Source organism: Caloenas nicobarica, chromosome 1 (genome assembly GCF_036013445.1).
Source record: "Caloenas nicobarica isolate bCalNic1 chromosome 1, bCalNic1.hap1, whole genome shotgun sequence".
NCBI lineage: Eukaryota > Metazoa > Chordata > Aves > Columbiformes > Columbidae > Caloenas > Caloenas nicobarica.
Genome location: NC_088245.1, coordinates 9,920,473 through 9,935,424, shown reverse-complemented (window position 1 = coordinate 9,935,424; position 14,952 = coordinate 9,920,473). Strand labels below are relative to the sequence as shown.

Genomic DNA, 14,952 nt, shown 5'->3' with positions numbered 1-14,952 from the left:
AGAAGACTTTTGCTTTGCATAAAATACTTTAATATTTATCGAGCCAGTGGGAGAGCATGAAAATGACTCTATATGACAGTGCCAAGGGATATGAGACCAGTCCCAAGGGATGTGAGACACCTGGGCTCCTGTGCCCACTCCAATGAATTTTTAATTGAATTCTAAAAAGTGGAACAGCTTTAAAAGAGGAGACAAAGCCTGACTCAACTTCCCGGAAAGCAGATGACCTTCGTTCAAAGCCCTCATGTTAATCAAGCAGAAGGAGTATGTAAGCCCCTTTTCCTATGTTTGTATGACTGGCCTGATAGCTGAGCCATAGGATTTAATGAGATATGATTAAAATAGTACATCTCTGCTTTGCAAGGGAAGACGATTTGGGAATTTGACTGCCAGTAGAAAGAGACTGGTGTGATTGCTTTGAATGCAGGTAAACAGAAAACCAATCATATTTCGAATGTTCAAATTTCAACAAGTTAAGATTTTAATTTCTAACAAAATATGGCCAAGATGAAGAGTTAGCTGTTTTCACAGCTCATAGAGAAACATTTCATTTTACAATTTGCCAGAACAGTAACTAATTTGTCTTTTTATTGTTTTTCTTTTTTCTTCAAATAAAACATTCTTCATAGAAAGCAAATACACAATTTTGTTCAAAAATACATAGCTCTTGCCTCATGCACCCATTCATCCTGCAAAATCTTTTTCTATGAGCAAACATCTACAGCAGAAAAGGCTTTGATCCCACTTGCCTAATTCCTGTAGTTGCATATGTCTATACTGTGATGGGATACGAAATGAATTAAATTCAGCATGTGTAACACTAGTGAAAGGCAATGAACTTTACATCAGGAAGGAACTGGATTCATGCTATATATATGAGGAAGTAAACAGCCTTCAAGTCTGCATTTCATGAGACACAAGAGGTATGCACCTTTTTCATTATAATTGAATGTAAGTACTTGTATGGTTTTTAACAACCAGTGATTGCTCTTGTGGTTTTATGGCCTGGTCGTATGCCCACTAAAATCAACAGAATGAACTGTGAAAGGCTTCTGAGCTCGCTTAAAAGTGCACCTCAGTGACATAGAACAACCCAGCTGCCTTATCAACAGAAAGGATTTGGACAAAACAATGAAAAAGAAATTTTTAAAAAATTACTAAAGCAAAGGTGATTGCTTACAGAGTTTAAAATTTTTAGATCTACATGGTTTATACTTTCCCATGCTCCTTTTCCCATCAATAATCCAACCATTCATCTTCTGCGAAATCTAAACCTTCTGTGCTTCATGTTTTATTCATCCTAAGGTGCTTAATTTATACCAAAGGACAGCAGAGGGGCTAAGAGTAGCCTGTGTAAGGGGAGATGCCTTTAAGGCTATTATTCATGGCCTTTGATCTCAAGTTTTCACTCAAGAAACTCTGGTTCTGTGGGTAATTAGAGGCTGCCACTAACTTTTGCTCTATAAATTACAATAAATCTGAAGAAAGCCAAGGATCTTTGAGACAGTAGCCATGTTTCAGTATCTATAATACTCAGAACAATTATAAACATGTCCTAAAACACCAAAGTTAATTCTGACTCAAGGCTAGTTATTTTCTTTTACATCTATTTTCATAATGTAATTGATAAATATTACCAAATCCAAAAGTATTTATGACTGTTTATCCTATACACCACTTAGACTAACACCTAACAAACTACAATATGATGGATGAAGACTGACACTAAACTTAAACTTTCCCATGGAAATATATGTTATGAACTGTGCACAATCAATTATTTCAGACAAAGCCCATGCTGTTTCCTCCTCTACTAAGACACTGCTACATATTTAGGTTTTCAGCTTGAAAGCCCATTTTGGCACCACTAATGAAATAAATTATGTTTCTTGTCAGATCTCCCACTGGGTGGCGTGTGGTACCTCATGTACGTTCATTTGTCACCCTCAAGTAGAATAATACTTCCTGCAGGTTCCCAGTGCAGATAACTGCCCAAGTGGAAGTTAATTAAGTCATTGGTTCACTTTGCTCTAGAGGATGTTAAACCACTGACGCTAAATGAGATACTTACAGTACCACACTGGAGACACATCCAATTATAACACCAGAAGAATTAAAATGTATATAGAGCTGTCCTTACAGATTATGGTGAAGAGAGGACTAATAAACATTAAGCCATTTAGAAGGAAACATGGAACCAGAAATTAATTTTAAAGGCGGCAGATCTTCCTTGTAAGATCTGGATGGAAAAAGTCTGATAAAAAAAAAAAAAGCAGTTTTCTCCTATTTTCAAATTTGAGACTTCACATGACATTTCATCATGTCATGTTTTGACTGGTGATTTTTCATTTATCCACAGCAGATATAATAATAACAGAATCCCTCTTTCTATCTGCACTCATCCAAGTCCAAGGAGTTGACCTTTTTTTCCCCTTAAATATAGCCTGAATTAAATGTTTATAATTTCTTAACCACTTAAGAAATGTTGCAAATAAAGTGATGGCATACTTTTTTTTTTTTTCATGGAAGAGGAAAATACTTCAGTTCCTTCAGCAGTGAAAGAAGAAAAAGTTTTGCCTCTACAGAGGAGCACAAAATAGTAGTCTGTAACCTTGAGTGGTTTTCTAGGCAGAACACAAAGTTCACCAAGAGTTTTGGCTGTCTAATAACTATGAGCACAAGTGTTCATACCCCTTACCAGTTTGATCAACTCCCATTCCAACAACAAAATCAGGCAGCCAATAAATGCTGACATTTTCTTTATACTTCACTATAGTATTTTTTCATCCTGACAGTAAAACTGATTGAAGACTGGTGAATGGCTCAGACCAATATAAGTGAAAAGGACCAATATAAGTGAAAAGCCTTCTGCTTCCGCATTCCCAGTTCAAAATCATGTTCTAGCACTAGCAAATGGAAACTCTACTTTGGTCTAGAGATTCTTCAGTGGCCCACTGGAATAAGTCCAGTGATGCTTACCAAGCCATCAGGAGCATAGTGCAAAATCTCCACTTTCACTCGTAACCTCAATAGTAGGAAAAGAGTAGGTAGTTACCTACCAGTAGGTAACTACTACTAGTAGTGAAGGTTCTCTGTGAGGAACTACCAGTGCTACAGTACAAGTAGAAACCTTTGTACTGAAGACTACCAAGTTGGCATAATTCACACACAAAGTGAAGCCAAAAAAAAGCAATATACCTGGCAACATAATTTAGCATATTGGCATAAAAGAATAATAGACCAATTTCACTATCTTTGGAGAGGCTACATGCTAAATTCATGAGCAGTGAGGCAGGCTGGATCTGTGGTTTTCCATTTCCCATTTCGATGTGAGGTCCACATTCAGCCAACATAATTAATTTTGTATTGTAGCAATGTAATTAGTATTTGTCCTGAGGCAAGTGGGCTCATAAACAGAATCAGGTGATAGCTATGGTCAGGGTAAAGCAGCTGGTCCATAGTTTTATGTAGCGTGAAAGAGCTCTTTTGTGGGATATTGCACATGAGAGTCCTGTCGAAGGATGGGACACAGGGCCTTTCCATGTCAGATTCTGCCCTCACAGACAACACTGCTCCCCTGAGTAGAGGATACAGGTACTCTGTGTGTAGCCCTTCAGGAACAAACATGTTCTAGGCCCAGAACAGTTTGAAGGTTGTAAAGACATACATTGTTTAGGACCTGTTAGGCAGTAATGCAGAGGGTAACGCCTTTGGGTAACGCTTTCTGCAAGTGAGAGGAAATAAAAGAACTTGAAATTTTCACCTGGGACTTTGAAGTGCTATATTGTCTGCAATAAGAATCTATATCTACTGAAGGCAACCTAGTTTAGAGACAGAGCTGGTGCACACTGGAGGCACTGGCCACCTTAGGTGTTCTGTACAACATTAAACAAACAAAACTATTATTAGAAGTCCAGATTTGAATTTCTTTGGCTTTCTCTAAACTGAATAGTAAATATGTAGCATGCACATTGCAAATTATTCACAACAGATGTCCAGCTGCTGTTTGCTAAATCCTCCTCCACCCGTTGGGTTTGCTTCTCTTTCATATGAAAATGGAGGGGTATGTGGCTGGTGCAAATGCAGGGTTTGCCTCAGAATAGATGAGGACCTCACAGACAGACAGCCCTACTGCCTGGATTTTAGATTTTAATTCTAGATTTATCCCAGATGTGTGTGCTATCTATCTGCAGAATGTGGACAAGAATTCTTGCCTGTCTTGTTCATGTTGCCTAGAAACTTTACCAGGTATTGATCCTGTACAGTGCCTTACTCAATAGGACTGGCCAAAGCTGGAGCCTTCCTACAAGGAAAGGGATGATAATGCAATGTAACTTCTCAAAATGACTATAGCAAACACATTACTACATCTCTAAAAATGAAATACACATTTACGGTGAATGCCTCCAAAGAGTTTCAAAACTTTTCCAAGAAGAGTTGCGTAGAAATTGTGATTACTTAATGGAAGAGAATTTATAGACATGAGGTTATAATGAATTTAAATTAAATTCAAACCAATAAAGTGGGATATATATTTCCAAGGACAGTACATCCTTAACAAAGACCTCAGTGCTTTTATCCTCAGCACTAGGAGTTGAGGACTGCACATAAGCTTTGATCAACCTTAATTAACTCTGGATTGGATCTGTGTCTGTGAATTGTTTATAGTATCTTGGCTGAAAGCAAGATGCTAACCAATATATTTAGGAAAAAAAAATCCCTAAAACAGAGAACAGAGTTTGACTTGCTGGATTAATGTTATGCCAGCTAGGTTATGAAAAAAAAAAAGTTTTGCCTTATATACATCACTATTCCTCTCATGAAAAAAGGAAATCCTTACAAATTAGGATTTATGGCAGTGTTGCCCATATACAGTATTTCTGTTGGAAAACCAGATGAGAAGCACTTGGTGTTGCTCTGTGGCTGGGCTATGCCCTGCAGCTGTGCCTGGAGCCGAGTGTCAAACACTGAGGCTCCAGTTGTTTTGAGAAGCCAGCTGGGGTGTCGGTGGGTGGTTTCCCAGCTGGCATCTTCTCATGACTTTTGGCTGAGAAGCCTTCTGGCCGGTCTGGCAGCTCAAGAGTTCAATGTGTGGCTGGGGTAACATCATCTCACTGCAGTGCTCAGCTGACCTTCACAGTGTTTTTGTTTTGACTCATATTTGCTTGTAAGGAATTTGCTTTTTCTGTCATTATGTAAATACACAGATAGATCCAGGCCAAATCCTGAATCCTTCCCTTTGCAGGCTCTGAGCCCAGCCACAAATCTGAGCCCTGGCTGGGATTTGCACCACACAGCGTTAGGCAAATACAGCAACTGTGCGGCTTTGTATGTGCCCAGCCTTGATGCCTTGGCAAGGAACCACGCTGGAGCACAGGTACCTGCCTGATCCTCCTGCAGAAACATGCAGGGGGCTCACTGGCAGCTAACAAGACAGAATTAGGACAGCCAGATCCTGTCCTCTCAATACCCAGCATGACTGATCACCCTCTGCAAGCTGGGGGAAGTCACCCATACCACAGTAGCTCCTATAGCTCTTAATTTATATAATGCCACCAATACCCACTCACCCAGAAGGGACAGATCAGTTCTTGCGGGCAATTCACAGCTCGATTCACAGATAAGACACAGCATAAGCTTAGAGGAAAGAGGCAGCTTTAGATAAATGGAAAGCAGGTACCAAACAAGAAGAAAGTGTAGTTTTCTGAAAGTGCTGATGCCAAAGCTGAGATCTGTAGTAATCACGGCTCTGTTTCTTCTCTCATTCCCTTTTACATTACTGCAGGAATTAGTGAAGTCATAAGAGTGTTACAGAAGTAAATCCAGAAAATACTACTTTAGTTAAGGCTTTTTGCACCTCTCAGACAGAAGCAATTCCAGTGACCAATCTTACCTGCCAGAATCAAGTCCCAGGATTAGCTTTGCTCAACGATTTTGAAACTGTGGTTCCCCAAAGTGCTGGTAAATCATCCGTATGTGGTCTCTGCTCTATTAAACAGCATGATCTCATCAGCCTTAAATAGCTGAGCTAAACTCTGTATGAAACTTTGAGAGCTGACAACAGACTTAGTACCACACTGTGGGCGTCACTGTCCTCCATAATACTGTCATTAAAGCAGGCTGTGGGTGGAAGCCTGGAATCACCACTACTGCAGAGAGAAAATACATGCTATGGCAATATCTACTTTAAGTGTTTGCCCTGGACTGGAGCTGGTTTTTTTGGATGTGTTATGAAGGCAGGCAAAAGTCATCCCATCAGGCTGTGGGAGAAGATGGTCCCAGCTGCTGACACTCTTGCCTATCTCTGAAAATGCTCCTGCTGCACTCCAAAGAGATGCTTGGTTTCAGATAGATCTTAGGACATGGCAGATTTGACTTAGTACTAGTGGGTATCAGTTTGTCTCTGCAAGAATGCAGCATTCAGCAGCACTGTCCTTATGTGAAGGCATGAAGTGCGTCTGACATCAGTGATGGTCTCTGGGCAGGTCCTGCACTGTTGCTTCTGCTTCGGCTTCTGCTTCGGCTTCTGCTCTGCTTCTGCTTCTTAAAAAGCTTCATCTGGCCCTCAGAGCCCTGGAAGGTTTTGATACGTGAGCTATGGAGCTCCAGCTTCCGTTTCATGGTTTACCAAGGAAGTGACTCAGGATAAATTAACATGCTGTAGTCAAGACTGAAGATAAAGACATGGAAGAATGCACTGAAGAAAAGAGACTGAATGTAATTATTTTTTCAATGGAAAATGTTTGATTTTTGATTTGGTGCTAGTGCTTCATACACACAGCAAATACAGAAGCTTCACTTTCGCCCACAAACATAGTCTCTGGTCTTTTGTGTTTAACATTTTCATGGATAGACTTACTAAAAGAAAAGAAATCAGATGCTTGAGAAAACAAACAAATCAAAACAAATAATTCAAACTATACAGAGACAGAAGAAAAAACCACAAGAGACTGGAAAATGATCATTTTAATCTTTCAAGCTGAAAAATAATTTTGGAAGCAGGTTGCTTTTACAGATAATTTGAACAATTTCACTCAGAATTTCATCTATATGTTCTGGCCTATTTAAGCTAAAATGTTCCACAGAAGCATCTCGATATTGATGATATTTTTAAATAAGGTTTTTTGAGGTCACTTTCTGATGAGAGAAATTAAAAAGAAGAAAAAACTGCTGAAAAGCAGAACCCCATGATAGGAAAACATGTTTTACAACATTTCCACCTGTAGGGGGATGGGGGATAATTCTGAAAGGTTTTTGCTTTTAAGTTTATTTTTTTCTTTTCTATCGCACACCAAAAACACTCTCAAGCTGTTTTCAGGAATCGGAGTTGTCCATTACATCTCTCTGATCATCTCCAGCTCATTATAGTGTGACCTGTGGGCCTGTGTTGGTGCTGTGCCCTGGAGTCCTACCGCTCCCAACATCCCGACTAGGGACTTGTTGGGACATGCAGGCTGGATGAGACCTGCAGCAATTTTCTTTTGTGGGAAACCCAAGGCACAGACAGGGGGACCGGAGGCGCCTGCCGTACCACACCATCTCTCTCACCAGGGAGTTGGGCTGCTCCCAAGTCTCTGTGTCTGAGATATGAGCTCCAGTTGCCATTTCCCCCCCAGCTTCATTGCAATTTGCATACACCTATGCTTGAAGAATAGATGTACTGTGCAAATGTCCTAACTGGCACACAAACAAGGATGTTTATACATAAGCAAATACATCCTTTGTCGGCTATTAGAGTCATTAGTCTCTTTCAAACACTTGAGTCATTCCATTCATGGAGCAGAAAGAGTACTACTGACCTCAGCGACCCATCACAGACAAACCAGTGAGCAGCCAGTGATGGATAAAGAAAGCAAATTCTTACTTAAGAAAAAAAAATAAAAAATCCACAAGCTTACATTTGTTTGCATAAGCTATTCAAAGAATAATAACTCGCAGCTTAGTGAATAAACTGATTTGAAAAAAAAAATTAAAAATGAAGAGTGAAGATCAAGGTCTTGGTCTAAAGCTCAGTACTGTCAATGGAAAGACTCACTGTTTAGTGGCTTTTGGAAATGCTTCCTACTTTCAAGTGTGCTTGAAAAATCATAATTTCTAGCCCTTCCAACTGTACAAAGAGATGGGCCATCTTTCCGAAACACTTAGGGAGATACGCAGTATCCAGAGACAAGGAAAGTCAGTTTGAAGAGATGTCAGTGCATGAAGGGAAAGGAGGTGTGTGGGGAAATGAAAGAAAAATAAGACATTTTCTTCATGTCCCTGCAGAGTGGGATGCAGGACAGAGAACATAAATTTAGGCCTGTGCTGCTGGGAACAGGAGAGGTGTCAGAAATCACACATTTTGCAGTGTGTTCCTCTACAAGAAAGTCCTTTGAGAGAAAAGCCTCTAAGTGTGTGAGCAGAACCTATAAAATTTTACACCCACCCCCCCCAAAAAAGGAAGAATCCAGAGTCCAAACCTGCCATAGAAACCTCGACCCTTCATTTAAATTTGTCTGCAATGCTTTTACAAGACATATCTTGAAAAAGGCTGCATGCTTACAATAAAGAAGTTACATCTATAACTTTTTCATTGTAAAAAGCTGTTCTTGCCAGTGCCAAAGTATTATTCTCTACACTCACGAGAGAGTGTGTGTATGGTTTTAAAATTCTGCATGGTAGTTTCATACCAAACTGTTCATTGTTTATATAATTTTTCATGTCAAAATGCATTCTGTGTGCCAGAAAAAATGGAATATATCATATTTTAATCATTTTGCATAAATTGTGAGTGTTTACTGCAGGCTTAAAAAAGCCTTTTCCTCCCAGCTACCGATCTGATTGAAAACAATTACGCTTCTGGCGCAAGACTCTGAACAATATTCAGCACAAATTACATTTCATTCTATTATTAATAGATGTGATATGTGAGAAATGAAGATGTATGGCTACTTGTTTCTGCTTATAATTATAGAAATGCCACTCCTATTTTCTCTCTTTTATATATGCTTTCTAGAATCTTTGGGTTGGATATCTATGTGTTTGTGATCTCTTATCCAAAGGGCAAAATGACAATGAAAATAAGAGCAGCTATCCTGTTACAAGATTAATTTGGGAATGATAAATGAGTGTTTTTAGAAAGAATTGCATAGGTTACCACTTAAACAGGTCTTGGCAGCAAACCAGCCCTTTTCTTCAACAAAAAAGGGGAAAAAAAATGTAGAGAATGTATAAATGAGTTGATTGCCCCAGGATGTCTCTCTCAAGAAGGATTAGAGAAACCTACTGGGGCATTTTCCATCCCCACAAAAGCACTATTTGTGCTACAAAAGTTCACCCCGATAATCATGTTACTACATAAAAAAGAAAAAAAAAAAGATTTTCTGCTCCTGTACATCCTCTTGTAAGACATTTGAAGTCATAGGTGCCACTGAGTCAACTATATAATGCAGGCTCAGCCTATCCAGAGAGTGGGAGTGAGAACAAGCTCTCTCAAATACTCTTCAGCATAGACTGGGAAAACAAAAAAATATATTTTCCTGCTAACATTGAAAGAGTGAAATTAAACTCTACAGTCTGTGTATGACTTCATAAGGGGTCTGCATGTTTTAACTTCAGGTTTTAATGGAACTCTGCCCTAAGGTTCAAGCTATGGTTGGCCCTGCATGTGTACTTTGTAAGGAAAAAAAAAAAAAAAAAAAAAGAAATAGCATTTAAAGGGCAGTTCCCAGTCACACACGTTCTTGTTCCTAGAGCTGCTTCTTCCAATTGAGAGACAGGGATTTCTGAAATGCCCAATCAGTAATGAATAATACTCCAGCATGGCTTAAGGCCAGTCATGATATATATTTGATGAGATGGGACATCTGTGTTTCAGTTTGGTCTCTTTACAAGAAATTTATTGGCTGGAATAAGTCTAAACCCTTGTCCCGGTATTACTCCTTCTGTGTGACAAAACAACTGGAATATTTTTGGTGGAGCCTTGTAATTTTTCTTCACTTTGTTTTGTTTTTCTTGCAACATTTCTTCCTATTTTTAATATAGGTATTTAATGAAGATGGAATTTCTTCCTCACCATTTTTTACTCTAACCTTTCTGCACTGAGAACCTTTAAAACTGCCACAGTTGTTCAGATCAAGAGCCCAGTTCCTATCTGTGGAAGACATCAGCAGACATTTATGGAAATAATATAAGAAAAATTGAAAGAATGAAGAGAGACATCCTCCCAGCATTGTGTAATCAGATCTTCTGAGTGTGCAGCTGGTGGGGATCTCCTCCGTGGGATTTTTTTCAACCCATTTCCATTTTTATTATTTGGTTTTCTCAAAATCCAGTAGCAACAGGTTTCAGCTTATACTTTTTTGCTGAGTAAAAATATATTTCATTAAAAAATACATATTACCTGGTAATTTTGTTGTTGTCTCTTAAACCCTAGGTTATGGGAAATGGTGAAGAGCTTTTGACTTTTCCTATACCTGTTTGTTTTCAAAGACTTGAACTGAGCATGGAGAGAAAAGGCCAAACTGAAACAAAATTGAACAAAAATAAGGAAAAAGAGAATTGCCAAAACACTATAAGCAAAGATGAGAGAAAGACTAGTGATGGACATATGCTTAGAACTGAACGAAGACATTTTCCAAAGGTGAGAGAACTTGAAATGAGATCTAAATAACCTGAACACCAACACTGTCTTTTAATCACTAGTCTATGCTGTCACCAGATATTTTATTCATACTAGAGAACTCTGTTCGTTAAAATTCATACATCTACAATGAAGCAAAACAAAAAGCTCAAACCAACTAAACAAACCAATTAAGTGTTGATGCATAACAGAAAAAAAAAAAAACAAATGAAAGATTCCCTCCCTGGCCCCAGCTGTTCATATTCATGTTCACTTGGCAAACACTTGAAAGAGTTTCTATCTGATCCATTCATGAATGTCTGGGGGGAAAAATGGATCCCGGATAGATTCATACTGAGATATTCTTGTAATTCATGGCATTCACAACCATCTTGATGACATATTATGCTTTTTTGTTCCACGTTTGAGCTACGCTATGAGTTTAGGGGATAGAAAGGACAAGGATGTGGCTTTCAGAAGCTGTTTTTTTCAGGATGACCTATGTGAAGGGTTGCAAATCAGTCCATGATACATGGTGCATAATGGAAAGTAGAGAAGGAACAGCTATTTTATAAATGGGACAGTGATATGCCCACGGCTGATTCAGGTGCTACAGAAACACTTTTGTTAAATATGAATGGAAACATGACCTCTCTGCAGAGCACCATGACGGACCAGTCTTTGGGTAGCAAAGTACAAGGGCGGCTATTCCACTCCTCTTGCCCCTGGCAGAATATTTGCAAATGAAAGAACCGACTTGAATTTAAATATGAACCATTTGGAAAAGTTGCTTCTCAAACATCTATCCAAATGAAATCAATAATTTCCCTGATATCTGAAGAAAAAGTACATTTATTTGTAAAATTATGACTGTGAACTGTGATTCTGCCATTTACGTTTGAGTGTTGATTACTGCAGTCAAATTTCCCACCATGACGCAAACTGTTATTGACAACAGAGAAACCTGTCTATGTGCAAAGTTCTCTGGCATGGATGCTATCATAAATTTGAAGACTGACCTTAAGACAGGGAACAGTCAGATTATAGGCACTTCTTGGGGATGGTGGAAAATAAAAAGCTTATTAATTCTATTTGTATTTTGCATTTCAGGGAGTAAGACAGGCCTCATCCAAAGCCCAGTAAAGTAAAATATTATATTCCAATTGCTTTCACTGAACACTGGGACCCAGAGTCCTCAGAGACTCAGACGTTACACACACCAAGTAAGATCCAGTGCCTGCCCCTGGACCATTTGTGAATAACTCACACTTTTTTTAGGCCCACAGTTATCAATGCAAATATTTGTTTGTGGCTGAAAACTGAAGATATCAGCAGCACTTAGAACCAGAAAAGACAAAGAATAACCACCATTCACAGGTTTTTAAGTATGTAAACAAAATGATCAGTACATCTGGCCATGCAAAATCCTTTTTCACATCTAAATTGCACCTTTCCAGCTCAGTTGAGATGCAGATGTTGATTCTGTCTCCCTAAAAAAATATATATATATATATTCTGCTTTGAATACTTTGAGTTCTCTGATCTTGTTTTTTTAGAATCACAGAATGATTTGGGTTGGAATGGACACTTAAACATCCTCTAGTCCAACCCCGAAAAGAGGGAGTTTTAAAGAGGATATATCCCCAGAGAGAAACAGGATAATTATGCACAGACATGAACAGTACATCACATTGCTTAATATGTTATAACTCCAATATCAATACGGTTTTGGATGGATAGATAGAAAGATGGACCAGGCATCAAAGGGTATGTATATATGGAGACACAATGTATTTCCAGTGCCAGTAGCTGGTATCGTTAGATTTGCCTGCACTGTTAGTTACAAGTTGCTCTGTTCAAAAGATTAAGAACTATGGAATGAAAAAATACTTAAGAAGTCCTGTTAAAAACATTGCAAACATTCTCCTGATTTTGCTTTTTGTTGTTTATACTTTGTCCTGCAGATGATGTATATCATTTAGATGGTGACCACTTGCAAAGGAATGTAACATACACCATTGCCCATTCAAAGCAATTTCCTTTTCTTTGTTTGTTTGTTTTTCTCTTTTTTTTAATAACTATTCTTCCTGTTACAATGTTGATTCTGACAGTTGATACCAAGGCACCTCCTTCACCAGAAAACAAATGGTTCTGATTTTTCTTCATTGTTAGCTGGATGGTTGTAGTTTTCCAGCCCTGGTTGTTAAAGTTCATTCAAAAGCAGCCCAAGGTAAAAATCCAAAGGTTCCTTTTACATTCCAATCTTAACATTTTCTCCTCTCCTGGTAAAAATTTTTACTCCAGGCCTGCAGGGATTGAAAACAAATTGTGGTCATCTCTGAACCGCTTCAAGAGACACAAAAGAGATAAGTGAACTGTCAGTTAATGAGATGGAGGGAATCCTCAGCTCTCCAAAGGGCAATGAACTTCCCCATTGATCATGGCGAAGTACACTGCTGTATTTAAGAAGTAACTGTTGCAGAAGGCACACACATCCTATTGCATAGGCACGGGCTACAAGACTTTCTTCTGGGCTATGACACTTGCTTTTGGACTCTGACCATCCAACAGTTATTCATGTCTTCATCACCTTGAAGTTGAATTATTGTTCAGTTCTCCACCTCTGACTGTGCCTATAAAGCACTCTGAAACTATTGCTAGTGCAGAGTTACAAAAAATATTCAACACAGAAACAGCTGTGTCTTTGATCTTCACTAATTATAATACAAACTGGTGTATTCCAGGTTAAATTTCTATATGATATTTTTGACCTTAGGTAATGCAAATTGCTGGAGGAGCCTGACCATTTGTGCAGTGCTCTCCTGTGAGAAATTGAAGGAGGTGTTCAGGTTCAAAACTAAGAAATATTCTTTATTATGTAAGTTGTGTCAAAAAGCCATAATTCACAAGTACTGTAATTAACAGGTTTCTGAAAATCATAATTTTATACAAATAAATAGAATAACTATTGTACGGTCCAGACTTTTGGAAACAGAGATATTGTCTGCAAGGCAGCAAGAACCTAATCCCATGTCTATCCAAAGTTTCCTCTCAACACAGTGTTTCCCAAGCACTTCAGCTTAGCCTTGTTTGAATAACCTTTTTCAAGGCAGTAATTAATACAACAACCCAATGGAAAGAACTTGGAGATCCGTGTAAAATTAGACAGTGGGAAGTACAAAAATCCCCTTTTCAGCTGCGTCCTGCGAGACCAGTTGCCAGTGCTGGAACTGAATATAAAAACTCCAAATTTGTGAAAAAATTTATTTTACCAGCTCAGTGATGCTAACAATGATAGGGCAACTATTTTACTTGGCTTGTTGCAATCATCTGGAAGCAAACAAATTTACCTACACTGTTTTCAGCTTAGACAACTAAATTAGACAAAATGGTATCACTGTTTCTAGCGAAGTTTGGGTGGATCAGGAAGTCACTCAAACCCAGGGACTGGAATTTTCTACAGAAAATAAAATAAACCTAGAGTATCTATTTAGCACAAAACCCATACTTTTTTATTCAATAAAAAGATCCAGATTTGCAAGCTTAAGTGGCTTGATTTTCTTTAATTTGTATTTACTGGACACTGATGGAAATCCATTGGCTTGGTGAGGTGACTTGTGCTTTTAAAGGGGTGGTGGGAATACAACCACTGTAAATGCTGCTATGCGTTTTATATAGCCTGCTCTAATACCTATTACGCTTACAAATATGCTTTCCAGCCTACAAGAACACACACATGTTTAGTGTCAGTATATTGAGAAAACATGTAGATACAGAAGGAGAAAAGCTATCAAAAAGGCTTTTAAGAGTTAATAAAAATTACCAGCCACTTCTTAGCAGAACCAAATCTCCTTTGGACAAGAATTTGTGCAGTGAGAGTACTAAGAAACTTCTATAATTGGACAAAGAGTTTGGGTTCTCTTCCCAGCATCTGGTTGTCACTTGAAGTACAATGCAACTCCAATTATATTTTATAGGGAACAATTTCATTTTTATAGTTTAAGAATCCTTTGGAATTGGTCTGTGAAATGAAATAAAAAAAAAAAAGAAGAAAAAGAAAAGGATCGGCTGGCTTCAGAGGGTTTAAATGGAGGGTGAGATCAGAAGGCGTAACCCAGGCTGGCTGTTTATAGTGCCCGCTACTGAAACAGTTAATTCAAAGCAGTGCCCTGAAAATATCTATCAATCTTATCCTCTCTGCCCATTTAAGGGGAAAGAATGAAATCCCAACAAATTGTTGGGGAGCAGTCCAAAAGTCTCATCTCTTCTCTCTGCACAAGCTAATATGTATCAGAAAAAAAGATTCAAACAACACAATGATCTTTCTTCTTTTTTCTTTACTAAATAAGTCC

At 38.4% G+C, this 14,952-nt stretch overlaps 1 protein-coding gene across 1 annotated transcript in view; it reads right to left on the bottom strand.

Moving 5' to 3' along the window:
* Positions 1 to 5,957, bottom strand: part of SEMA3A (semaphorin 3A) — a 200,762-nt gene extending 194,805 nt beyond the window's left edge. Inside the window, exon 1 of the mRNA XM_065629465.1 lies at positions 5,894 to 5,957. The gene's annotated coding sequence lies outside the window, so the exon portion shown is untranslated. The remainder of the gene's footprint in view (positions 1 to 5,893) is intronic.
* Positions 5,958 to 14,952: the final 8,995 nt, after the last annotated feature.